At 38.7% G+C, this 26,683-nt stretch overlaps 2 long non-coding RNA genes across 2 annotated transcripts; both read left to right on the top strand.

The window, feature by feature from the left end:
* Positions 1-1,050: 1,050 nt before the first annotated feature.
* Positions 1,051-18,904, top strand: LOC140021337 (uncharacterized). The gene is made up of 3 exons (XR_011825139.1): positions 1,051-3,158; positions 6,671-6,733; positions 18,713-18,904. It is a non-coding gene; the product is annotated as an uncharacterized lncRNA (long non-coding RNA).
* A 4,092-nt stretch (positions 18,905-22,996) lies between these two features.
* LOC140021334 (uncharacterized) lies at positions 22,997-26,289 on the top strand. The gene is made up of 2 exons (XR_011825138.1): positions 22,997-23,143; positions 24,938-26,289. It is a non-coding gene; the product is annotated as an uncharacterized lncRNA (long non-coding RNA).
* Positions 26,290-26,683: the final 394 nt, after the last annotated feature.

Genomic DNA, 26,683 nt, shown 5'->3' with positions numbered 1-26,683 from the left:
ATACATTTAGAATTCAAGGGTAAGTTATCATTTTCTAAACGACTTAAATTCAACCAATGATCATGGCGAAAACCTTCAATTATATTTCTGTGATCCTGAAATTGAGTTAGCCAATCGAATATTGTCTTGCTCGAGATTATCAAAAACTTTAGTTAGGAAACTGATGTGCTTATTGGAAAACAATCCTGATGCTAAATTTTTTAGAACTATAAGTGGAGTGCCTAACCTTGATAATCATCACATCGTCTTAAAGACCATTCGTGGTCTAGACCAAAGAGTCTACAATAAACCTACAACTTCACAAGTAGCAGCTTTGTGGGTTGAAGGTGAAAACAATGGTTAGACAGGAATGTGAAACATTAGAGTGGACACTCATAGTGGGACTCAAAGAATATTCAATATTATTACAGATGTTATAATCTATTTCAATACCCACTAATGTTTCCTTTTGGTGATCTAGGATGGCACCAAGGTATTCCCAAAAAGGGAATAAAAGCACAAACTAAGAGATTGAGGAAAAAAAACTTACAACTGAATCTATTTGCCCAATGAATATATGTGAGAACCCGAAAATTTTCACATTTTCTAGGCATTATTTTATTTTTGCCTATATTTTTTTATTTGCCTTTAAAATATTAAAGTTTCTATGCATTTTTATAAGTAAGTACAATTTCAAATCATTTTCCTAGTTGTAGACACCAAAATTTGGCTTTAATTTTTTTAATTTAATTTAATTTTTTTAATTTTTAAACTTTATCGATATTTTTATTTTTGTTATTTTTGTTTTACTAATCTCATTTTTAGACATTTTAGCATAAAATTGAAAAAAAAAAGAGAAAAAAAGAGGTCAAGTCATGCTGCAAAAAGAAAAGTCAATTAAAAGATACATGGAACTATTTGGAGGATGAGATCTTGGCCTTTCATCTTAGGTTTAGTTTCTTTGGGTGCCTTTAAAATGAAAGGAGCCGCAAGCCAAGGGGAGGAAGCTTCAGCAGGAGGAACGGAAAAAAGAAGAGCAGAAACAAAAAGGGGGAAAATAGGGGGGGCTTCGGCGAGGAGGAAAAAAAAAACAGAGGAAGGAAGGGCTACGGGGATAAAGCAACAAAAGATAAAAAGGCTGAAAACAGAGAGGAGGGCAGCGACTGGAACAAAAAGAACAGCGGATGAAAAAAAGCAAGGGAGATTGTGAAGGAAAGGAAAGGAGGGGCGGCCAGATGGAGAGGAGGTAGCTGCGGCCGGTAGCTGCTGGGTAGAGAAAAGCTAAGGAAAATAGAGGGGGAGGCTCTCGGTTGAGCGGAAGAGGAGAGCTTCGTGAGGCAAAAGGGAGCCGGTTGGGGAAGAGAAAGAAAGCCGAGAGAAAGCAAGAGGGAGGAAACTAGAACAGAGGGCTTCGGCTGACAAGAAAAGAAAAAAAAAGAAAACGAGGCAGAGGAAGGAAACAGGGAAAGGGAGAGAGAGCAGGTGGAAAGAAACAGAGAGGTGAGGGCTTCGGCCGAAGAAAAGAAAGAGAGCTACGGTTCAAGGGAGTTTGAGAAAGCTTCGGGGTCGGTTGAAAAACAGAAACAGAGGAGGAAGACAAAGGCGTTGAGCAAGAGGAGAAGGGGTAGTCTGAGGAAGAAGCCACGACCGGAGCCGCCACTGCCGCCACCGAAATCCACCATCGTCGCCAACTTTGCTCCCACTGCCAGCTTCCCGTCCCTTGCCACCGCCATCAGCAAAGCCTCGCCGAGGAAACGCGTATGGTAAGTGATCCTTTCTTCGAATTTCATTTTTTTGCTCAAAATTCATATTGTTAAAGCTCAAAGCAGAGGATGATTTCTGCAATTGTTTGTGTGGATTACCCACAATTTTTGACCGAGTATGTTTTATGGGTTGATTGGAATGATTTTTCTTTGCATTTGACGAAATTTTGGGGGCTGTTTTATGTCAATTGAGCGAGAAATTGGTGAAATTTTAATGGCCGTTTGTTTTTCGACGAAATGTTCCATCGAAAGTTCGGCCTGAAGGATGGATTAATTTCTGATTTGCATACGTTCGACTGTTTCATGCTTGTCAAAATAATTGTTTCGAATGGTTTTGTTTGGGCATCCGTTTGTTCTGGCACTCTGTTCTGCTTCTCGTTTGCTTGGTGTTTGGATTTAAATTCATGACATGAAATGGCATGCGAGGAGATTCATGTAAGTGTTTTGTTTTGGGGAGCCTGAAGATGACTTTCACTGAGAAGTTACGAATTTTGCCGTGTAATTTTGCTGAATTGATGAAGCATCAAAAGTTGCAGAAACTTTTCCTTCTCATTTGCATCAAAAAAGAAAGCTTCTGCGAGGCATGAAGCATAAATTTCTGCTTTAATCCCTCATTTTCTTTCTCATTTCATTGTGGCCAAGAAATCTGGAAAAATCAAACTAATTTCCCCCTCTTAAGCTTAATCCTCTGTTTGCATATTGTATGTGATTTCTGGATAGATTAATGCTGCGACTTGATGCATAATCAGAGGTTAGCAAGTTTTAGTTGGGTTTTTTTTATTTTGTGGGGTTTTATTAAATAAAATTAGGTTTGGTTTGGACTTATTGTTTGGGTTTGACAAGTGGATTAATGACTTATTTTTCTGGATTTTGATTTGGGCTTAGGAGACTGGTATCTAATACTTTTGCTTGGGCTTTATTTGGGGTTTAAAATTGGGTTTAATTGGCAAAAACAATTAGGCTAGCCCATCAGTTTTGCTTGGGTTTCGATTGGGCCAAGTGACTTTTGGCCCCAACAAATAAGAAATGACCCAAGTGGCCTGATCCATTAAGAAACCAAAAAAATGCATTTGCGAGTCAGTCCCTGGATTTTTCCTTAACTATACAGTGGCCCTAGAAACTTTCCATTTCTTTCAATTGGGTCCCTAGTTTAATTGTAAATAGGTCCCTCAACTTTATTTTTCTTTATTTGTGACCTTGAATCTTTGTGATAACTGTAATTGAACCCCCAAAGCTTTGTTAATTCTTGCAATCAAGTCCTCGCTTGCTTTAATTTCTTGAATGTAGGGTGTTTACATGATTTAAATGCTTCAATTTCATGATTATTTGTTAATTAAAGTGGTGCCTTGACCTTTTCTTTGTATTTTGGAGGGCAAATAAGTGATTCTGTTTCATTGGAACTCCAACTCAAGGGAGGTACACTCTATCCTTTATTCTTGACTTTATTTGACCTTATGTGCCTTATGTGACTTTATGTGCTCAATTGCATGCTATTTGAATGCTTTCATTTTATTTATTTATTTATTCGCTTTATTTGTTTTAATTTAGTATTTTAATTTAGTTCAATTTTTGATCATTTGAAAGGCACTTGAATGCCACAATTGTAATAGTTAGGCTATTATATCATTTCATTTAATTCCTTCCCTCTTAGATTGTAGTAGGTTTCTCCCCCCGAATGTAATAGTTAGGGTTTTATTTGTCTTAATTGCCTTATGTGTTTTGCATGCTTAGGTGCTATGTGTTTAATCGCTTTCCCTAGGTTTTGGCATCTAGATAAGCATGCTTATGTGCTATGTGTTATGTGAAAATACGTGCCTCGCATGTCTACTTGCTTTTATTTATATTTGCTTATATAGATGAATGTACGTCACCGTGGCTAGTCCAATGCTAGTCATGGTCTTCCCCCTCGAATTCTCGCAAGTCCAATGCTTGTGAAAAAGCGTTAGTGAAGGGCTAGTCCAATGCTAGATCCATTAGGGCCGTCCACGCGCAAGCACATACTTGCATGCCTTCATTACATCTTCATTCATTCTTTCCTTTTAGCTTTGCATTTTTGCATGACCCTTTACTCCTTTTCCCTTACATATTTAGGATTACATTTTCATTTAGATTTGCTCATTTGCTTGTATAGGTTAGGGAGTCACTCTTTTGGTAAGGGGGATGAGCGAGTATGGCTACACATAGCCTTAGCACGCTAGTTTTCCCTTCTAACCAAAAGGTAAATCAAGTCACGATTTAGGGGCCCCCATACCCATCTTGCTTGCATTCCTCTAGGGCTCATGCATTTCATATTGCACATGACGCTTATCTTACACATTCTCACTCTACCACTAGCACTTTATATGCTATCACGTGCACACATGCACTTCATACTATCACTTTACTTACCTCACTTTGCACATCCATTTGCACACCATTGTTTTTTATATATTACTTTTCCACTTCACACAAACTCAAATTTTCACATTGCATACATTCATTCCACTCATTTTACGTCATTAGCATTATTCGTGATCTCTCCAAAGGGTCATTATTGGGCATCACTATTAATGTGATTGGCACCACTCAAGCTTTGAAGAGAAATTTTGCCCCCCGATGTCCCCATAGGTCTAGGTTTTGCATTCATATAGTGCATCCAAATGTGATAAATTCTTTGGTTAAAAATAAGAGAATCCTTGACTAAATTACGCAACTAGCCTTGGCTACGTCGAAGGGGTGCCTTGGATTTTTATCCTTGCCTTCCCCTTCGTCAAATGTGACTCCCGAACCTTTCCTTTGATTTTCGTGGACTAGGAGTCGTTTAAAAGGGGTTTTTCTACTTTTTTCCTTTGAAAACTCATTTTAGGTGACTTGGTACACCTTAACTCAATACCAAGTGGCGACTCCGATTTTTGTTCAAAAAAACCCTTTTTAAACTATTATTTTGGGTCAAATCGTCGCATTTTCAAGTCCCATTTAGACCCATATTTTTTTTCTTCATTTTCTTTGTAAATCAAAAATTCACTTTTCAAACTATTTATTTTTCTTGTAAAAAATGGGGCGCGACACTAGTATAAGTTAGTGTACGTTAAATTTGAAGTGCATTATAGACGTGGGACCCGCTAGTGCGATAAAATTTTGGTGACTAAGTGATTTTTGTGCTAAATGTTATTATTTTATACGGTTCTAGGAGATGATTAGAGGTTAGTTAGATAGATTAACCATTGGGAGAAGGAAGATAAGCTTAAAACATTCAAGGTGCCACGTGTCGCGAACCGATTGGATGTTGGACTTGACCAAGACTTTCTCACCTTTACTAAACCAAAATTTGACCAAAAATTCCTTTATTTTTCTTGCTTCTTGGCCGGCTGTTTTGAGGAGAAAAACAAGAAGAGAAACTTTCTTTTCTAGCTTCCAAATTTGCTCAAATCTTGAGTTTTAGCCAACCAAATTGGAAACTACACCATACAAGTGTTCACTAAGGAGGTTTAAAGGTTTTGGTGGAGTTATTTTGGAGGAGGAAGGTCTAAGCAACCATTTTTCCTTGTGGTCATAAGGTATATTGTCAAGAAAATCCTTCTTTACATCTAGTAATGGCATATTAGTGGTTTAGAAATAAGAAATATGTAGTTTTATGAGAAATATTGTGATTTGAAGTAATGATTGAGGAATTTTCAGTTTTCTTAGAGAATTTTCTGCCCTCATGTGATGATTAATGGTTGGCCATGATTTATTAGCTTTGATATGTGAAAAATCTAGTGTTTTGATGTTAGTTTAATTTGCCTAAAGGAATTTTCAGCTTGGGTGTTAAATTTCAGCTTTAGTAGAGAATTCTGCCCTATTCTGACCAGTTTCATTTGGCCATGATAAAGGCTGAATTGGGCTTAGCATAAAACATGAAAGTTGTAGGAAATGATGTTTTATAGCTGTCTGTAAAATTTCAACTCAATCCGAGTACTGTATCAATGAAATACCAAAAATACCCTTGACTGCCATAGGTAGAGTTTTGCGGAAAGTTTTGACATTTCATCATTTTGGCTTCATTTTTTACCTTGATCCGTATTAAATCAGCAGTTGACCAAAACATGAAAGTTGTAGTTTTATGTTTTAGCTTTCCAACGCATCTGAAAACGTCTCAATCGGACTTGTGTAGCCTGAGTTATTGTCATTTGAACCCAGTGCTGTTATCCAGCCTAACAGTGAAATTCTGATTCTGTAATCTGTAAATTCGACCTAGATAAACTATGAACCAGGCTGAGTTGTATTCATGAAAGTTGTAGCCCTTTGTCTTAGTTTCGAAACGGTATAAATTGTACTCCAATCGTATCAGCGTAGCTTCAGTTGTGACCGATACGCTAAGAGACGTCAAACCTGTCATTTTGTTCTTTACCTTAAACCTTATTTCCGGTCACTTTTCTAACTTGGTTTTGGAATGGAATGACTTTTAGCCTATTGAACGGCTATTGTAATGAGATTATTTGTGGGTGATTTCGGGGGTTGATTGAGGAAAATAATGAAGCCATAAATGGCTGGAAAATAGGTAAATACAAAGGGCGTGCTGCCCAAATTTGCACTCGAGGGCTAGGTAGATGTACTCGCGACTTGAGTAAGGGTTGAGGATGAAACTAACTTGAATCATCTAAGGTATTCAAATCTTCTTTATTAGAGGTATATAAGTTAGAATCTGGTCGAAACTTGTACCCTTGGAAAAATGAAATTTACGACTAATAGAAATACGTTTTCTTTGTTTCTTCGATTCAAATGGAGATTTCAAAGTTTTACGAGCGAGCATAAGTTTTACAAATATTTTACTCATGGCCTTTGGTTTAAATGTACTCTTTTCACTTCTAAAACTATACTTATACTTTGTACTAGTAGTTATTCGAATTTTCTTTGGTTCACCTAAACTTTGGATGGTAACTGTAATATTTTCTCATGGTTATTATTAGGGTTCCTTGGTGATTGAGGGTATTATCCGGAAAGAAACTTTGGACATTATTTTGCTTAAATAGGTGAGTGTTCTTTGTACGTTATGTTTCCAATGACTATGTGGATTGTTGTGACTATGTGACTATTTGTGAATGTTGGATTAAATGTTAAATGTTTTCAATGATTTTTAAAAATGAATTTTGCTAGGCGAGTGTTTATTTTATCGCACTCGACCTAAATGAATGTGAAATTTACAATGATTAAATGTTTAAATACTACTTGTACATGAATGTAAGCCTTTTGGCTGAACTGGACCCTTGCCTTTTGTTGCCGGTCGACTCGAGCTAGAAGCGGACTCGGTCGAGCGATTGGTGACCCTGGGTTAATGTTTGGTATACTCGAGTATGACCACGAAGTCTGGTGGAGACTGGCCAATGTCCAGTAGGGGGAAAATGAAATGAATGAATGAATGGCAAGAATAATGGGGGGATTTTCACTTACAAATATAATTTTTAATGACTGAAGGAATAAGGAAATGATTGGTGGAAGGAATGAACGAAGGGCTCCACGTGAGCATGTATCCTTTTAATGAGTGTGTTATCATTGCTTTATATTGTAAACGTTTTCTAGATTACTTGTTATTACATGATTAATGTCCTTGTTTAATTACTTGGCTATGTGTATGGAACCTCACTGGGCTTTTAGCTCATTCCGTTAGTTTTGTTTTTGTGAGAACCCAAAAATTTTCACATTTTCTCAGTATTATTTTATTTTTTTCCTCCATTTTATACTTTCCTTGGCAATATTAAATTTTCTATGCATTTTTATAAATAAGTACAGTTTTCAAATCATATGAGTTAGTGTACGTTAATTTGAAGTGCGTTATAGACGTGGGACCCGCTAGTGCGATATAATTTTGGTGACTAAGTGATTTTTGTGCTAAGTGTTATTATTTTACAAGGTGCTAGGAAATGATTAGAGGTTAGCTAGATACAAGAATCATTGGGAGTGAAAAGATAAGTTTAAAACATTCAAGGTGCCATGTGTCGCAAACCGGTTGGAGGATGGCTTTTGACTTACTATTCATCACCTTTACTAAAACCAATTTTTGACCAATTTTCTCTCATATTTCCTTGTCTTGGCCGGCTGCTCTTGAGGAGAAAACAAAAGGAAGAGCTCTTCAATTTTAGCTTCCAAACTTGCTCAAATCTTGTGATCTAGCCAACCAAACTTGAATCTACTCCATACAAGTGGTCAACTAGGAAGCTTGATGGTTTTGGTGGAGTTGTTTTGGAGGAGGAAAGACTAAACCACTATCTTCTTGTGGTTTTAAGGTATCTTGCCAAGAAATCTCTTTTTACTTTTAATACTAGATTTGTTGTTTGCTTATTTGTGGTTCAAGGGTGCTTGTAATGCTTATATCAAGTGATTTTGGATGGTTGGGGGGTGATGAATTTGAGTTAGGGTTTGAATGAGTCACTTATCATACTTATTGTGTGGATGGTATATGATGTATATAAGCTTGTATATGAGGTGGTAGTGATGGTTTTAAGCTAGAAATGTGACTTATACCTTGATTGTAGCAAATTTCCAGAATTGAAGTTAGTATGCACCCTGTTCTGCCTGGTTCTAGTTCACCATGTTAGAGGCCAAATTAGGCTTAACATAAAACATAAAAGTTGTAGAGAATGATATTTTATAGTTGCCTGTAAAATTTCAGCTTAATTGGAGTAACGTAGCCTGTGAAAAGACCGAAATACCCTGACTGCCCTAGGTGAATCCAGTGATTAGTTTTGAATATTTCACCAATCTGATCGTATCTTTTCACCTTGATACGTACTGAACTAACATTTAGCCAAAACATGAAAGTTGTATTACTATGTCTTAGATTTCCAACGCCCCTGAGAACGCCTTAATCGGACTTTGGTAGGTTGAGTTATGGCCATTTGAATGTAGTGCAGTGAACTAGCCTGTTGGTAGGAATCCGGTTCTGTAAATTGGGAATATAACTTGGATACACTAGAAACTGTGTGACGACCCCACTTCTCCCAAGGGCGAACCCGAGGGTATCGGCGGGCCGCCTGCCTAGCTCGCGCCAGGACTCAAAACTTAAAACAATAAACGCCGGAAAATTCAAAAGATTTCTATATACAATCCCAAAAGAGTTATAATTACATTCTCAAAAGTACCTGCTCACACTATTACATCCTTATAATTGCCACCAAAACCAAAACATAGACCCTAAGGAAGGTCCTTATACAAACCACCAAAACTAGAACAAACATCCTAACTGTCCAACTATTACAAACGAGACCTAACTATACTAACGGCAGAGTCCCAAAGTTCCCCGCGTCGTCCCCTGCTAAGGAAAACAAAGGAAACGGGGTAAGCTAGAAGCTTAGTAAGTAAACAGGGTAAAACGTAAATTTCACGTAACCACATTTACACAGTAGGAATAAAGCAAAAGCAGAAAAGTAACATCACATAATAAGGATACAGGTGGCTCCAAAGCCAATTCATATGCCATACGTGATCTCCTGCCGACACTCCGTCGACCGCAAATAATAGTCCGTAGAACCCCGCTTGTACACCCACCGAGCACCTTATCACCCTCACTGGCCAGTCACCTCACAAACTTGCTCGAGCGAACGAAATTGAACTTGCGGCGCAAGCTCGGTTCACAAACTTGGTCACCTTCTCGGTGAATCGGATTCACAAAATTGGTTCATAACATGAACCTACAAACTTGGTGACCTCAGACTAAGTTGGACTGATTTCGACCAAGCCCTAACCGGCTCGAATAGTCCATACAGGTCTTAGATCGGGCCCACGAACTCACAAACTTTGCAAACTTCACAAACTTTACTCGAAAGTCACCCCGAGCCACAAGCTCAAGGGTTTTGGTTCCAAAAGGTTCATATACATATGCCAAGTACAATTATACATTCAAATTAGGGTTTAGGTCGAGTGCGATAAAGTACACCCTCGCCTAAGTACCCTTTTCACACATCTCAAACACATAGCAAAGAAAATACACCAAACTGGCCTGAATACTTACTCAGAATCTGAAATAGCAAAAACACGAAGTCGGATCGAAATGAACAGCTAGTAGTGGGCCCCACCAGTTCCGCCCAGCTCACCACCGTCTGAAATAGAAGATTGTGTCACATAATATCGCAAACGGCTACTATCGTACCTAAAACAAGCAAAACGGCAAAAACGACACGCGCGCACGTCAATACGACGGACGGAAACGGAAACGGCCGTTAGCGGAAACGGCAGATTTGACACTCGTTTCTAGTTTACTCATAAGTTGAGCTACGAATATCGGATTAAGGCGTATGAGATGCCATATCGAAGCTTAAAGGATGAACAACAACTGTTATGAAGACATCCAGAACTGAAACTGGAGGCTTCAGTCCCAAATGAACCAAACACAATCACTTACGAAATCTGGCCAATACACAAATGGTCAGTTTTGAGTGCAAACTGTTTTCCATGCTACACATGGTCAAAAGAGCTGAAAATTGGCAGTTAGATGGTTCATTCCAAATGGAACAACTTTCATGAAGGTCGACACTCCAAATTCGGAACGGAAATTGGTCATCAGGACCAAAACAGATCTGACCAGAAAATGGTCATTTTCACGGGCAGGCCTTGTTTGCTCGGCTATATCTCAGGTTTTATAAATTCGATTCATGAATTTCCAAGGGTGTTAGAAATCTCTGATATAGGGCTATAAGTTTGGTGTTTTGGTCACAAGCCTAAACAGCTTGTAACCTAGTCAAATGTGAAGCCAAAGTTCCAGTCGTAAACTGTCCGGATATAAAAACAGTTCTGACATGCATTCTTATTTCGATCATAACTGGAGCTACGGGACTCGGATTTTGACGTACTTTATAGCGTTTCAAAGCTGTGGCCAAGATCTACATTTCTTATGAAGAAGTCGACACCCAGATCATACTCTATCAAAATCGAAAAAAATCACGGTCAGAAACTTTCCAAAAACGTAACAGAATTTGACGGTCACAACAGGTCTGAGTATTTCGTTATAACTCAGGATATACTAATCCATTTAACCTGAAAATTTACAGGGATATCCAGGAATTAAGGGGCTACAATGTTGAAGAAGGAAACTTTGTCCAATTTTGAATGTAACAAGGTCAAAAATGCAAGACACTATACCAGAATCGCAAAACAGGATCACAAACCGTATTCTAGTACAAACATCATAACTCAGCCTACACAAGTCCAAATCCAGAAATTCCAAAGGCATATGATAGCTAAGACATCCAGCTACATTTCATCATAAGACACCAACATCCAAATCCAAAGAAATACCAGTCAAAACAACCCATTTCAAACACAGTTCGCACATTCTGATTAACCCAGAACAGCAACAGTAAAATCGACATATCTCACTCTACACTAATCTAAATGACCTGAAATTTTACAGGCACCTCAAACACATCAATACCTACAACTTTTATGTTTTAAGCAAAGACCAATTCAGCCTCTAACCACATGATCCAAAACCGGACAGAAAAGGGGGTTATGAAACCCTAACTTTTCCCATTTCAAACCAAACCCAAAATTGGTTGCATTTATCAATAATTCACACCTACTAGAGTCATAACCCCTCATCATAAACCATCATAAACAACCACAACACCATGATCAAATTAAACCAGAAAATTTCTCAAAAAAATAAAAACTTCACCAATTCATCACAAACCAAGAAATAAATCACATAATCCATCACTTTAGCTCCCATTAGGCACAAATTAAACATCATTAAGTATAGGAGGAAGTTTAAGCATCACTTACCTAGTAAACAAGAGAGGGGAAGTTGTAGGACACCTTAGCTCTCCAAGAAAACTTCACCAAATCACTCACTAACACCCAAGAGAAGGTTTTTATGGAGTGGAAACTAACTTAAGCACTTGTTTTGGTTGATTTGAGCTAAGTAGTAGCTAAACTTTGAAGAGTTTTTTCTTTCTTCTTGCTAGAGAGGGTCGGCCATAAGGAGGTAAGAAAGAGTGAATTTTGTGGTAATTTTTAAGATATTTAACTAATTGGGTCAAAAGTCAAAAACATGAATAGTGTTCCATAAGTCAAATCCAATAAAAGGTTGCCACTTGTCACTCCTTAAATGCAATCTTATCTTTTCTTTTTCCTCTCACATCAATCACTTCACATCCTCTACTTATCTCTTAGCACCCGATAAATTTTACACAGTATCCAGAATTTAACCTAATTGGCCGAATTTTTCCGAACTTTCCGCACCAGTGGGTCCCACATCCGATATACGTTCTTATTTTCTCAAAAGCTAACCGATACTTGAAAAATCATCTAAAACCCATATTTACTCATAAAAATTATCCTGGAAATTTTTCTAATAAAGAAAATGTAGAAAAGGTGGGCGATAAATAATCTTCCACTTAAACTTTCTAATATTGTAACACTAGAGGTTTGCTAATCATTCAAACTTACTAAACCTTTGTAATTAAAACAAATCCTGTATTTACTTACGTCAAGGCACAAACTAGAATACCGAATATAAATTATAGCTTGAACCTTATAATAATAATACGTAAACTAGGATTTTCAAACTTAACCGAATTAGGGTTTCCTTCCTAGCCATAAAACCCTATTTTCCATACCGAATATCAAATAACCCTAATATCGACTTACGATCGGACTGGGGCCTCACAATCTCCCCCACTTAGGACAATTTCGTCCTCGAAATTAATTCGTTGATCATAGCGTACCTTCGCCCTCTACCTCTACCTCGAGTACCGGAGGCCATTTAAATGCCAAAAGTCTATGGATCCAAGCATAACGTGTGCTTAGTATTCAAACTAGAAACAAAACAAAAACACAAAACAGATACACGAAAGGCACGCAAAGGATAGGTACAAAAGATAATACTCGCATATATACATTTACTTACAAAGTCACACCAAAAGATATGCAAATTACCCGACCTCCAGTCGGGTCAAAACCCAATATACACACGAGCACTCCGGCTCCAAAAATCTAGTCAACCAACCAGATAACAAAAGAAATTAGCCAGGCCAGTTCTAACAAAAGTAATCTGCCAGCTAATCAAAATACAAAAGCGACCCTAAACGCCTCCCCTAGGGCCCCGGTTCCCTACGGAACCTAACGTACCAATCTCACCTATCTGCTCTGTCCCGGTAGCTCGTGGGGGTGCCTCCGTGGCCAGATCTAGTAAGACCCCACAATCAAACGTGATACTCCGGGCCCTCTCCCTGAGCTGCCTCTTCATAGCGAAGAGGTGCTGGTGTGTGTCTCGGAGATCCCGCTCCAGGTCTCTAACGCGCACCGCCTGCCAGCGGCTAAACTCTCTAGCCTCCTCCAGCTGCGCCCGCAAAGTCTCGACCGTCTGGTCTAGGTGATAACGCTCGTCATCCAACGCTAAGACAACCTCGTCAGGATAGCTATAGGTATACCAGCACGCACAGGGTCGGCGCGACACCTGGCCGAAGGGAGAATACAAAGTATAGGGCTCCCCAAGCCTCCTCCGATAGCGGATGGCCCGCTTACGCAGAATCCGGTCATCCGGGCCCCTCCCACTCGGAGGTCTCGGTCCCGGTCCCACGCCGCTAGAACTGCCCAGATCCATACCTACAAACATTAATTCGTTAGTTGACCGACATTTCAGCTTAAAATATATCATTCAACTTAAAGAGAATCACATAATCCTAAGTCATCCTAATAAACCTATCACGTATGTCCCACAATTGCCCAAGTCCTCTAACCTAGGCGCTCTGATACCAACTGTGACAGTTCTCAGGGTCACATCACAAGGTACCTATCAGCTTGCCACCCGCACGCGGGCATCCCCTACGGAGAGTTTCGCTTCGTGACTCTTCACGAACGAGAGGCTCGGGGCTTTTCCAGTAAAAGGACGTAGAGTCCCAACCGTCGGCATATGGCTCTGATACCAACTGTGACGACCCCACTTCTCCCAAGGGCGAACCCGAGGGTATCGGCGGGCCGCCTGCCTAGCTCGCGCCAGGACTCAAAACTTAAAACAATAAACGCCGGAAAATTCAAAAGATTTCTATATACAATCCCAAAAGAGTTATAATTACATTCTCAAAAGTACCTGCTCACACTATTACATCCTTATAATTGCCACCAAAACCAAAACATAGACCCTAAGGAAGGTCCTTATACAAACCACCAAAACTAGAACAAACATCCTAACTGTCCAACTATTACAAACGAGACCTAACTATACTAACGGCAGAGTCCCAAAGTTCCCCGCGTCGTCCCCTGCTAAGGAAAACAAAGGAAACGGGGTAAGCTAGAAGCTTAGTAAGTAAACAGGGTAAAACGTAAATTTCACGTAACCACATTTACACAGTAGGAATAAAGCAAAAGCAGAAAAGTAACATCACATAATAAGGATACAGGTGGCTCCAAAGCCAATTCATATGCCATACGTGATCTCCTGCCGACACTCCGTCGACCGCAAATAATAGTCCGTAGAACCCCGCTTGTACACCCACCGAGCACCTTATCACCCTCACTGGCCAGTCACCTCACAAACTTGCTCGAGCGAACGAAATTGAACTTGCGGCGCAAGCTCGGTTCACAAACTTGGTCACCTTCTCGGTGAATCGGATTCACAAAATTGGTTCATAACATGAACCTACAAACTTGGTGACCTCAGACTAAGTTGGACTGATTTCGACCAAGCCCTAACCGGCTCGAATAGTCCATACAGGTCTTAGATCGGGCCCACGAACTCACAAACTTTGCAAACTTCACAAACTTTACTCGAAAGTCACCCCGAGCCACAAGCTCAAGGGTTTTGGTTCCAAAAGGTTCATATACATATGCCAAGTACAATTATACATTCAAATTAGGGTTTAGGTCGAGTGCGATAAAGTACACCCTCGCCTAAGTACCCTTTTCACACATCTCAAACACATAGCAAAGAAAATACACCAAACTGGCCTGAATACTTACTCAGAATCTGAAATAGCAAAAACACGAAGTCGGATCGAAATGAACAGCTAGTAGTGGGCCCCACCAGTTCCGCCCAGCTCACCACCGTCTGAAATAGAAGATTGTGTCACATAATATCGCAAACGGCTACTATCGTACCTAAAACAAGCAAAACGGCAAAAACGACACGCGCGCACGTCAATACGACGGACGGAAACGGAAACGGCCGTTAGCGGAAACGGCAGATTTGACACTCGTTTCTAGTTTACTCATAAGTTGAGCTACGAATATCGGATTAAGGCGTATGAGATGCCATATCGAAGCTTAAAGGATGAACAACAACTGTTATGAAGACATCCAGAATTGAAACTGGAGGCTTCAGTCCCAAATGAACCAAACACAATCACTTACGAAATCTGGCCAATACACAAATGGTCAGTTTTGAGTGCAAACTGTTTTCCATGCTACACATGGTCAAAAGAGTTGAAAATTGGCAGTTAGATGGTTCATTCCAAATGGAACAACTTTCATGAAGGTCGGCACTCCAAATTCGGAACGGAAATTGGTCATCAGGACCAAAACAGATCTGACCAGAAAATGGTCATTTTCACGGGCAGGCCTTGTTTGCTCGGCTATATCTCAGGTTTTATAAATCCGATTCATGAATTTCCAAGGGTGTTAGAAAGCTCTGATATAGGGCTATAAGTTTGGTGTTTTGGTCGCAAGCTCAAACAGCTTGTAACCTAGTCAAATGTGAAGCCAAAGTTCCAGTCGTAAACTGTCCGGATATAAAAACAGTTCTGACATGCATTCTTATTTCGATCATAACTGGAGCTACGGGACTCGGATTTTGACGCACTTTATAGCGTTTCAAAGCTGTGGCCAAGATCTACATTTCTTATGAAGAAGTCGACACCCAGATCGTACTCTATCAAAATCGAAAAAAATCACGGTCAGAAACTTTCCAAAAACGTAACAGAATTTGACGGTCACAACAGGTCTGAGTATTTCGTTATAACTCAGGATATACTAATCCGTTTAACCTGAAAATTTACAGGGATATCCAGGACTTAAGGGGATACAATTTTGAAGAAGGAAACTTTGTCCAATTTTGAATGTAACAAGGTCAAAAATGCAAGACACTATACCAGAATCGTAAAACAGGATCACAAACCGTATTCTAGTACAAACATCATAACTCAGCCTACACAAGTCCAAATCCAGAAATTCCAAAGTCATATGATAGCTAAGACATCTAGCTACATTTCATCAGAAGACACCAACATCCAAATCCAAAGAAATACCAGTCAAAACAACCCATTTCAAACACAGTTCGCACATTCTGATTAACCCAGAACAGCAACAGTAAAATCGACATATCTCACTCTACACTAATCTAAATCACCTGAAATTTTACAGGCACCTCAAACACATCAATACCTACAACTTTTATGTTTTAAGAAAAGACCAATTCGGCCTCTAACCACATGATCCAAAACCGGACAGAAAAGGGGGTTATGAAACCCTAACTTTTCCCATTTCAAACCAAACCCAAAATTGGTTGCATTTATCAATAATTCACACCTACTAGAGTCATAACCCCTCATCATCAACCATCATAAACAACCACAACACCATGATCAAATTAAACCAGAAAATTCCTCAAAAAAATAAAAACTTCACCAATTCATCACAAACCAAGAAATAAATCACATAATCCATCACTTTAGCTCCCATTAGGCACAAATTAAACATCATTAAGTATAGGAGGAAGTTTAAGCATCACTTACCTAGTAAACAAGAGAGGGGAAGTTGTAGGACACCTTAGCTCTCCAAGAAAACTTCACCAAATCACTCACTAACACCAAAGAGAAGGTTTTTATGGAGTGGAAACTAACTTAAGCACTTGTTTTGGTTGATTTGAGCTAAGTAGTAGTTAAACTTTGAAGAGTTTTTTCTTTCTTCTTGCTAGAGAGGGCCGGCAATAAGGAGGTAAGAAAGAGTGAATTTTGTGGTAATTTTTAAGATATTTAACTAATTGGGTCAAAAGTCAAAAACATGAATAGTGTTCCATAAGTCAAATCCAATAAAAGGTTGACACTTGTCACTCCTTAAATGCAATCTTATCTTTTCTTTTTCCTCTCACATCAATCACTTCACATCCTCTACTTATCTCTTAGCACCCGATAAATTTTACACAGTATCCAGAATTTAACCTAATTGGCCGAATTTTTCCGAACTTTCCGCACTAGTGGGTCCCACATCCGATATACGTTCTTATTTTCTCAAAAGCTAACCGATACTTGAAAAATCATCTAAAACCCATATTTACTCATAAAAATTATCCTGGAAATTTTTCTAATAAAGAAAATGTAGAAAAGGCGGGCGATAAATAATTTTCCACTTAAACTTTCTAATATTGTAACACTAGAGGTTTGCTAATCATTCAAACTTACTAAACCTTTGTAATTAAAACAAATCCTATATTTACTTACGTCAAGGCACACACTAGAATACCGAATATAAATTATAGCTTGAACCTTATAATAATAATACGTAAACTAGGATTTTCAAACTTAACCGAATTAGGGTTTCCTTCCTAGCCATAAAACCCTATTTTCCATACCGAATATCAAATAACCCTAATATCGACTTACGATCGGACTGGGGCCTCACAAACTGGACTAAGTGGTCTTCGTCAAAATTGTAGCCCTTTTTCTTAGCTTCGAAACGGTATAAATTGTACCTCAATCCGATAAGCGTAGCCTTGGTTGTGTCCGTTACGGAAAATAACGTCAAATCTGTCTTTTGTTTCTTGACTCAACCTTCATTTCCGCACATGTTCCTAGCTTGATTTTGTACTTGTATGACTTGGAGCCTATGGAATGGCTATTGAAATGAGATGATTTTGTGTGTGACTTTGGGATTGATTGAGGAAAAGAATGAAGCCATAAATGGCTGGAAAATAGGTAAATACAAAGGGCGTGCTGCCCAAATTTACGCTCTAGAACTAGGTCGATATACTTGCGACTTGAGTAAGGCTTGAGAGTGAATACCACATGAACTATCTAGGGTATTTACGTCTTCTTTTATCGAGGTATATAAGTTAAAATTCGGCCGAAACTTATACCCTTGGAAAAATGAAATTTTACATTTTCTTTGTCACTTCGACTCACATGGAGATTTTAAAGTTTTACGAGTGAGCATAAGTTTTACAAATATTTAACTTATGTCCTTTGGTTTCAATGTACTCTTTTCACTACCAAAACCATATTTATACTTTGTACTAGTACGTATTAAAATTTTCTGTGAATCACTTACATCTTTGATGGTTGAAGCATAATGTGGTCTTTTGATTATATTAGGGTCCCTTGGTGATTAAGGGTAATACCCGGAAGAACACTTTGGATTTTATTTTGCGTAAATAGGTGAGTGTTCCTTGTTTGTTATAATTTCGTTGACTATGTGGCTTGTTCTTGATTATATGACTTGTTATGAATGAATGGTCACATGTTAGATGTTTTCAATGATTGCTGAAAAAGAGTTTTCTAGGCGAGTGTGTACTTTATCGCACTCGACCTAAATGAATGTGAAATTTACAATGATTGAATGATTATATGTGCATGAATGTAAGCCTGATGGCTGAACTGGGCCCTGCCCTTCGTTACCGATTGACTCGAGCCAGAAGCGGACTCGGTCGGGCGATTTGGTAATCCTGGGTGAATGTTTGGTATACTCAAGTATTACCTTGTAGTCTGGTGGAGCCTGGCCAACGTCCAGGAGGGGGTGAATGAAATGAATGAACGATTGTCAATGCAAATGAGGGGTTTTACTTATCAAAATGCATTTCAAATGATTGGAGGAATAAGGGAATGAAAGGAGAATGAACGAATGAATGAATGAATGACTCCCTGTGAGCACGTATCCTTTTAATGAATATGTTAGTACTGCTTTCCATTGTAAATGTTTCTTGAATTATTGATTATTTATGGTTAATACATTGAACTTATTGTTTGATTATGTGTTCGGAACCTCACTGAGTTATTAGCTCATCCCTTTAGTTTTGTTTTCCTTAACAGGGGAAGGCGAGCAAGGACGAGAGTTCGGTATAGACTAGCCTAGACTAGTTTCAGATTTTTGTAATGGTTCTCGCCCTACCTTTCGGCACGGGCTGGATGTATGAAGGATTGAGAACCTTTGTATATTCAGTGTTTGTACTCCCTTTTGAGACAGCAATGTATATAAGTTTCACTTTAAGTTTTGAATTGTTATTTCGTTTGATCTTGTGGTTTTATTTCGGATTTGATTGAGGTATGATTGAGTCCCGGCGAGAGCTGGGCAGGCGGTCCGCCGAACCCTTTGGTTTACCTTAGGGTAAGGTGGGGCTGTCACAGTTTTCCTTACAGGGGATGCGAGTGAGGGCGTGAGATTTGTGCAGACTAGCCTGGACTAGTTCTTTTGAATTTTATTTTTTTTCGATTTTCTCGCGCTAGTGTTTGGTTAGGGTTGGATGTATTGAGGATTTAAAGCTTTTGTTATATCTGGGACTGTATATTTTGGTTGAGATTGAAATGAATGTAAGTATACGTTTCAAGTTTGGGAATTGTTATTTCACTTCCTCGAGGTTATATCTTATTTTGTTTGAGGAGAGCGTTTGAGTCCTGGCGAGAGTTGGGCAGGCGGTCCGCCGAACCCTTTGGTTCGCCTTAGGGGGGAAGTGGGGTTGTCACAATGTATCTAATGTAGACGAATTAATTGACAACGAAGAGGCTTGATAGTTGCAGCAGAACCATCACTAACTCATGCCAAGATGCTTGAGAGTCTTTTCAACCCAATCCATGACATTCAAAACTCCATTGGAATAAATGAAGTCATGGAGGCGATTGAACGCCAGTTATGTGATTTTCGGATTTTTAATTTCTTTTGTTTTGCTTATTTTTTCTTATTTAGTTGGTTAGTTAATCATTATTATGAATAAATATGGCCAACTATGTGAGCTATTTGATCCATTTAAAAGTAGTTAGGGAAATAAGTGACTAAATTCTTGTCCAAATTGGATTAGTCTTAGTAGTTTAGGTTTTAGCTATAAATAGGCTTCTTCTACTCCATTGTAAGACAACTTTTGATAGATGAATTAATAAAAAGTAAGTTATTCTTTTTTTATGGAGTTTCTTGATGGAATTTGAGTTTCTTCTTGAATTGTATCAAGTATTTAGCTTGGATATTTGTCGTGTCAAGGCAAGATTGTGAGGACCCGCAAATTTCCTACATTTTCCCTCAAAAATGCCTTTTATTCGAAAATTATTATTTATTAAGACCCCTACCTCATTATATCACACTAAGTGTAAATAAACCTAGAAAATACGGTTTTACGCTTTGGTTTCAAGTTTTGAGCAAAATTAGGGTTTTTGCGATTTTTCCGCCAGATGAATTTTCGGTACTGGCCAAGGATCAATTTGATGATTAAAAGTGACTCTTAAGTGAGAAATAATATGTGAGTAGTAGCAATGATATAAGGTTAGTGAATGGGAGGTAAAAACCCTAGTACGTGAGTTTTTAAGAAAAACGGCGCGAACCGGCGGGTCCCGCGCATTACCGATTGAACGCACCGCTTGACCACCATTTTTTTTTTTACCCAACAAGTTGTTGACTTTTGCACATAATATCTTCTCTCTTGGCAGCATGTTGACCGAAAATTGGTGGCTAAGAAAGGCAAGAAAGAAAGAGAAAAAAAGAAAGGGTGGTGGTGGTGACACTTGTCACCACCTCATGGCTTCTTACCAAGACAAACTCCATCCATATAACCTTAACACTTAGCCAATTCTTCCTCATTTCTGCTGGTGCTGGCCGAACTTAGCTTGGAGAAAACACCAAGGAAGATTTCTTCATTTCACCTTCAAATCCAACAACTTAGTGAGAAAATCCACAAAGTAAACCGATTAAACCTACTCTTGAGTGATTATCTAGTGATTGGTGGTGGAAATTTGGGAAGAGAAGGCTTGGGGCTGCTCTTAGGGACTTCTAATCAAGGTAAGAGGATGATATCTCTCTAACTTTCTCTTTCAATCATGGTTAAAGTAAGCTTGGTAGCTTGATTGGTGGTAGATTCATGGATGCTAGCATGTGTAGGAGTTTTTCCCCAATTTATTTGATGAACTAGGGTTTCTGAATTTCTGCTCAAGTTGAAGTATGATGCATGAATGTTGCAATTAAAGTTATATAAGGTTGTTTAGTGGTGATTAGAACCAGAAATTTGAGGAAATTACACTTAGAGCTAAAAATTCCAGATTTCTGGAAAATTTCCCAAGCATTCTGTCCGAAATTGTACCTATATGTTAGAGGCCGAATTGGCCTTTGGTCAAAGAAGGAAAGTTGTAGAGAATGGTGTTTTATAAGTGCCTGTAAAATTTCAGCTCAATCGGAGCAACGTAGGACGTGAAAAGTCCAAAATACCCCTACTGTTTTAAGAATTTCCCAGCAGTCCGTTTCTTCAGTTCAGTCCAGTTTATCACGATTTTTGACCAGGATCCATTCTGATTTAGCTCTGGGCCAAAACATAAAAGTTGTAGTGTTCTGAAGTAGCTTTAAAATGCCTCAAAGAAAACCTGATTCGGACTTGTGTACACTGAGTTAGGTCCGTTACAGCATAATGCGTTTAAACTGCCGGTGAATTGGTTTCTGGTTTAGTAATCTGAGATTTTGACTAAGTTACATTAGGAAATGGACTATGTGACCTTCATGAATGTTTTAGCTCTGTGTCTTAGCTTCGAAACGGCGTAGGTTTCATTTTAATCCGATAAGCGTAGCCTCAGGTATGGTATTACCGCATTTGTACGTCAAATCTGTCTTGAACTACATTGCGTTTCTGCACTTGTACTTGATGCGATTCTTGTTGTTATGATATTGTGAGCCTATGGAACGGCTCTTGACATAAATTGCTTATTTGTATGATGTTGGGATGTTGTTGAAGAAAAATAATGAAGCCTAAATGGCTGGAAATTAGGTAAACACAAAGGGCATGCTGCCCAAATTTTTACTCGAGGTCTAGAAAACCATCTTTGCGATTTGAGTGAAGGTTAAGTGATTATCACTTGATCTATCGAGGACCTTTGTCACTTGTTTATCAAGGGTTATATGTTAGGACTTGGCCGAACTTGTACCCTTAGGAAAACGATATGAATCACTACGAAACCGTTTTACTTGCACTTTTGACTCAAGAGTCATCTTCAAGCAAAAATATTATCAAATTTTTCAGTTTAAAGAGCGAGCAACTATTTCACGACTCTTCTCCAGTGAATTTCAATTTCTTGATTCTTATTGAACGAAACGCTTAAGTTTCGAACCTTGGTTGATTTCAAAGTTCTCAAGTAAAGTTTTATCGCAGATTTGGACTCCCAACCCGGAGTACCACCTCGACGCGAAAACTAGAAGCACTATTGTGGTGAGTGCTTCCAAATATCCGATTTTAATTGATATGTGTACTCCCTACTTGACTTGCGTGATTACATGACAATGAATGAAAGGGCAAGGGTGTACTTTATCGCACTTGCCCTAATATGACCTGTTCTTGCTATTGATCATACTTGACTTGTTGTACATGTACTTGAATTGTATCTTGCCTGGAATTCCAGAAACCCTGTGGCTAGTTAATCAAGTCGAGCCTGTGAGGACTCGTAAAAACTATTATTTTTTTTAGCCTAATTTGTGGCTTAATAAATTATTTAATTGGATATTTGCCTCGAGGAATATTTTCTAGTCTTATTAGACCTAAATACATGGTAATATAACTTCGTTATATTTTTAAAGTAACTCATTTCATGAATTAATTTCCTGGAGCGCGTTTAGTAAAAACAGTGAATAGTGCTTGAAGATTTTATCCGCTTGAGAGTACAATAAGTTTGGAATATTGGAGACATGTATAATGGACCTAAATTCGGTATTTTAATGTTTAAATACTCAAGTGATAGTTATTAGTACTATCGTTATAAGAATTTCCCGGAGGTTTCGCGTTATAGCGTAAAAAATTGACGGTACGCGTTTTCACACGCGCGACTTTATTTGAGGGACTTTAGACCTTTATTTCGGGACAATTAAGAGTGAATATTATCTACATGAATATAAATACATTGGAGGTTTAGTGCACTAGTGAACCAAACGCGCGAGAAAATCGAGCCCTAATCGCGCCAAACGCACCCTAATGTGAGTTGACTAATGGGTGACTTGAGGCCACAAGTTAATGTCTTCTCTTGGAAGCTAAAATCTGATCACTCTCTCTCTCTCTTGAGCTTCAAACAGCCGGCCAGCTCCCTCCTCTCTCTAACTCATTTGCAACAAAATTTCTGCTCACTAATCTCATTCAAAACCACTCCAAATCATCTCCAAAATTAACCAAACTTGCACCACACCTAGCTTGACACTTGAGGATCATTTTGAGCTGCAAACAAGGGCTGGAAATCACGGTTTTTCTGGGGTAATAGAGGGCCGAAAATTCTGCTGAACATCAACCCAAAGTAAGTGATGATCCACTCTTGAAAACTTGAAGTTTGGAAGCTATCTTACCTTGTTAAGTTCATGCATGCATTTGGTTAGCTTGTGTATGGTGTAAAAATGTGATAGTGGGCTCTTGGAATTCCCACACTTGGGTTATTGTTGCTGATGTGATGATTGATGGTGATTATATTGTTGGTTTAGTGGTTATAATGATGCATTAGTGGTGGGTAATTAGTAGAAACTTCATTGGGTGTAAGAAGCAAAAACTTCCGATTTTGCCCCTGCCATGTTCGGCCATTTCCAGGCCAATTTTTAATGGTTTAATGGCTTGAATTAGATGTTTATAGGATGTATTAGATGTGTGAAAAATTTCATTGGAAAATATTGAGGTTTGATTGAGCAAATGAATTTTTCTTGAGAAACTAGCAATCTGGAAAACTGTTCGCGTATGATTCTGACCAGTGGTAGTATTTTGGCTATAACTCTGTCCTCGGATGTCGAAATCATGTGCCGTTGGTGGCGTTGGAAACTAGACATTCCTGGCTTTAATTTGGTATATAATGCACGTTCTGATTCTTTGTGAGCAAGCCGAACCAAATGTTTTAAGTTCGCTGTCCTGTTGCTCTGTTCATCTGGAATGAAGTGTTCAGGCAGCAACTTGATGCCCGATTTTGAACCAGATTGGTGCCGAATTTGGAAATGATTTCTTCTGTGATATTTTACCCCTATGAACGTATTTTCCAACGGCGTAAGCCATGCTCTATTTCGAGTTAAATTGACTGAGTTGTGACTGAAACAAGTGGACTGCTCTGTTTTGGAAAAACCCTAATGTTGGACTGGTTTGGAACAAGATATTGGAGTGAACTTGTTAATTGATGTTCTTGATACTAAACACTTACCAAAGGCATTATGGATGTTTCTTAGGCCTTTATTTCACAAATGAACCATGATTGTATAGTTTGCTTGATTAGACGTTTTGAATTGGGTAATGAAAGTCTCAAGGCAGATTGCCTTATAATTTTCCTGAACTTTGGTTGACTAATTAACTATCTTACCGAAAGTATTTTTCCCTGAAATTTGATAGAGTGGTACCTTTCATATGGGAGTAAAATACTGCCAATTTTGGTACCAATCCAAGTTCGTTTCGATACCCAATTAAATTTCTAGTGTTGGAGGTTCAAAACTGGAAATTCTTCTTCAGTCTTGAATCTTCCTCAACTTGGGGCTACTATATCTTGGTGCTCGAAACTCCGTTTCTCAATCCGCTTGTTTTGTTATACTCTTGGATTGCAACACTATTTGATTTCCAAATTTCAAAGGTTAGTTCAAAACAAGTGAATTTTACTGAATTTCCAAAATTGGCCAAAAACCAACCTTGAAACTGTCTTAGTATTCTACAGCAGTAACTTTGATCCAACTTTTGAATACCTTCCATTTCGAATCATGGAAAAGTGTCTTCTAGAAACTTGTAGTACTCGGAATGTAGTTTCCAATGGTATCAAGCTTTCCAATTTTGGACCTACGTAGTGCAAGATACGATTTTTCTAGAATTGACACCCAAAGCTAAAATTTGACAATTTCTTAGAAATGAGATTTTGGAAACTTGCCTTCTTTTCTCGATACCGATTGAACATTTTGAACTCGATTTCATGAAAAATGTTAGTCTCTTTCTTTAGACTTTAAAACTTTACTCTTGAGCCTCGATTATTAATAATTAAGGCCCAATTCATGAATTCCCTTTAGATTGTACAACCTTCTTTGATAAGTAGGAGTTCTAAGTGATAGTGTATAATAGTTAATGGTTATTTGCTCAGGCGCTCAAGGGGACCTTCAAGAAGAACTCGAAGTGGACGCCTAGACACTTGTTTGAGTATTACTCTCTTGTTGCTATAGGTGAGTGTTCCATATAGGAATACGTAATTGGAATAAGTCTATGACATGCATAACCCATGATTATTAAGTGTTAAGTGCTATATGTTAAGTATTTACCACACTCATGCATATCTGAATAAGGTATACTTGAATTACTCGACATGAAATACCTGAAATATGTATATTTGAACTATTCGATATGAAATGCTTAAAGAGCATATTTATGTGATTACTTGAAATACTAGATATGAAATGTTTGGAGAGCATATCTACATGATGTGTTTAAATGATTAATTATGCTATGACAGCATAAGTCGGTTGGAGTGAATCTCCTCGACCCTTATGTGGAAAAAGTGAAAATCGGCCAATGGTGGCCTATTAAAATGACATATGTCTGCCAATTAACCGTAATTACCACCGTTTACCGTTTACCGTGTTTACTTACCGTTTTCTAATCCATTCGGCTACTTGCTTACTTGATTATCTGCTTACGTGATCACCAACTTACTTGATCACTTGATTATCATGAATCGCATGTTATATGAAGTTGTCCATCATTGTTAGGCGAGTGTGTACTTTACCTCACTCGACCTACTCAAATGATGAATTTTACCTTTTGCCGAATTACTTGATTACTTGTGCATGTTGTAAGCTCTAAGCTGAACTTGGGCCCTGCCTCGGTTACTGACCTACTCGAGCCAGGACTGGGCTCGGTCGGGTAGGTTGGAACCCTGGACAACCGTTTCGGTATACTCGAGTATTACCACTGGAGGGATAAGGTGATGGCCAGTCAAACCGAGGGGATCCGGAAGTCATAAGGTGCAGATGACCGACAGAGTTCCACTGGAACACCGTATCCTTCAATGTGTGTTTATTTTACATAATGATAACCGTTTTATGAAAACGTGCCATACCTATGATATGCTCAAATTACCTGTACAATGATTATTGCCTCATGATAACATGCCATTGTGTAACCTTGAACCATGCGTATGATATGCCCAACTTATTTGATTTATTTGAACTGTTAGAGTGTCTTGGAACCTCACTGGGCTGTGTAGCTCATACCACGTTGTGGATTTCTTTTACAGGGTTCGAGACCAAGGGTGCTCGTGAGTAGTACTAGATTGTTTTCTTTTGAAGACTTTAAGTTATATTATAACGGATGGCTATAGTACCCCTTTTCCATTGGGTTGTATTTAAGCTTGACAGCTGCATAATTGTAAGTGTGAGATATTCGAAGTACTTTAATTATGTATTGAGGTTACTTAAAGTATTTCGAGCTTTTGAATGATCGATTGTAGTGAGTCCCGGCGAGAGCTGGGCAGGCGTCCCGCGGATACCCTTTGGTTCGCCTTAGGGAGAAGTGGGGGCGTCACAGCCGGCAAGGGCCTGGTCGATTAGATAACAAACCCTGGGTCACTTGTAATGTCGAGTGGAGTGTTATCTCCTCGACTAACGGTATACTCGAGTATTACCACCCATGTTTATATGGCGTGCGGGCCCGGAATAGGGGGTTGATCGGTGGACGGAAATTGGCGTGTAGTGGAGTTTATTTGGACTTGAAATTACTTGAAAGTTGACGGAGTGTCAACTACCACTTGACCAAGCTGGAATGGAGCCGTAACATGAATACCGTATCCTTATATGTGAATGTGCATCTAATACTACTTGACTAGCTGAAGTAC

This window comes from Coffea arabica, chromosome 1e, assembly GCF_036785885.1.
Source record: "Coffea arabica cultivar ET-39 chromosome 1e, Coffea Arabica ET-39 HiFi, whole genome shotgun sequence".
In the NCBI taxonomy this organism is placed as follows: Eukaryota; Viridiplantae; Streptophyta; class Magnoliopsida; order Gentianales; family Rubiaceae; genus Coffea; species Coffea arabica.
The sequence above is the reverse complement of the archived record's forward strand: the minus strand, read 5'-3'. Positions and strand labels throughout refer to the sequence as shown.